The following is a 1,887-nucleotide window of genomic DNA, read 5'->3' as shown; positions in this document are numbered from 1 at the left end:
CATCATTGTTGTTTGGCAGGCCCAGGTTGGGGATTCAAACCCGCCACCTTAGGTGTATGTGGCTGGAGTCTTAGCCGCTTGAACCACAGGCGCCGAGCCAGAAAATAAGAAAGTTTTTAAAAACAACTGTATCAAGACAAGACTTGAACTACAAGACATTAAAAAGAAGTATAAAACTACTAATTAGGAGGCGGTGCCCATAGCTCAGTCGGCAGGGCACCAGCCACATACACGGGTGGCAAGTTCCAACCTGGCCCAGGCCTGCTAAACAATGACAACTGCAACCGAAAAATAGCCAGGTGTTGTAGTGGGTGCCTATAGTCCCAACTACTGGGAGGCTAAGGCAAGAGAACTGCTTAAGTCTAAGAGTTGGAGGTTGCTGTGAGCTGTGATGCTATGTCACTTTTACCCAGGGCGACAGCTTGAGACTGTCTCAAACAAACAAACAAACAAACAAACAAAACTATTAATTAGGGCAGAGTGGTACTGATCAAGAAAAGACGAGTAGATTAGTGGGGTGGCACAGAGCCTAGAAAATAACCCAAGTTCATATATATACAATTTTACACATGTTCAAAGTGGCATTTCAAAGCAGCGGGGATGGAGAAGTCTGGAATTAATCACCTGACAGTACAAGGATAACTGGCTATCCATAAATTTCCAGTGGTTTAAAGATATAAATTTAAAAAAACCAAAACCAATAAAATGATTTGTAAAAAACATAGACAAATATCTTTATAATTTGGGGTAGGAAAAAACTTTCTTAGCCTGACACAAAACCCAGAAGCTCACAAGGAAACGATGGGTTGATTAGGTTACACAGAGATGGGACACTTTCAACAGCGAGTCCTCGCTTTCCCTAGTTTCATCTTCTTCCTAAGAATCCCTAAGAATGACAGTGTGCAGCAATGTTGGAGGATAGGAGCTGGGACTTGGATGGCAAGGAGAGGAGTCCTGCAAGGTACTTCAGGAATCTTGTACTAAGCTTTGCCTTGATCTTGGGCATTGCTGCACTCTCAGATAAACAATGATTTCCCATCTGGAATTCTGGTAAGTACTTTAGGAACATGGTCCTAGTTGCTAGTATTTCTAATTTTAAAATATATGGATATATATTTTATGGAGCAATCCTTTATTTTCACATACTTTGATAAAGAAGTTTTCAGTAAATGAACTTTCCAGTGGAGAATGAAAATCAGCCTCAAGCCATCAGTGGCTGCTCTCTGTTCAGTGCCTAGGCTCCTCCTGGCCCAAGTGGTGAGGTGGAGGGGTGTTATTTCCCTTCCTTTATTAGCTTATCCCGCTGTTTCTGGATGGCTTTCAAGCGTTGAATCGTTTTCAGCCGAGTTATACATTCTATGAAATCATCAAATTCTATCTTGCACTCTTTCTCTGCCTGGATAGCACCAATTCCATGTGCACCTTCTATCCATTCTTTTTCAAAAGCATGGCATCGAGCAGGAGTCCTTAGGGTTGTTCAGCACTTTGGATTGTCAACCCATGATCTAAATTAAGGCCCAGTCTTTTCTGTATATCAAAGAGAGGCATGGCTCCCGATGGCAGCGCCCTTGTCTGTTTTTAGTTGCTTAAAATAAATTTAAATGAAATAAAAACTCATCTGAACCCTCCTCCAAACATGAATGTAACTTCCACAGAGCAAGAGACCATAACATTAAAAGATGAGAGATACTCAGAAAATATTTGCAACACACGTAACAAAGGGTTATTATTCATAATATATAAAGAGCTCCTTTAAAATAGTAAGAAAAAAATAGTAAGAAATGCTCGGCACCTGTAGCTCAAGAGGCTAAAGCACCAGCCACATACACCAGAGCTGGTGGGTTTGAATCCAGCCCTGGCCTGCCAAACAATAATGACACCTACAAC

General features: G+C 41.4%; 1 pseudogene; it reads right to left on the bottom strand.

Moving 5' to 3' along the window:
- Positions 1-1,196: 1,196 nt before the first annotated feature.
- On the bottom strand, positions 1,197-1,569 carry LOC100946963 (annotated as a pseudogene).
- Between the last annotated feature and the right edge of the window lie 318 nt (positions 1,570-1,887).

This window comes from Otolemur garnettii, unplaced genomic scaffold, assembly GCF_000181295.1.
Source record: "Otolemur garnettii isolate 467f Iridium unplaced genomic scaffold, OtoGar3 scaffold00113, whole genome shotgun sequence".
Taxonomy (NCBI): Eukaryota; Metazoa; Chordata; class Mammalia; order Primates; family Galagidae; genus Otolemur; species Otolemur garnettii.
This window is presented reverse-complemented; position numbering and strand designations above follow the sequence as displayed.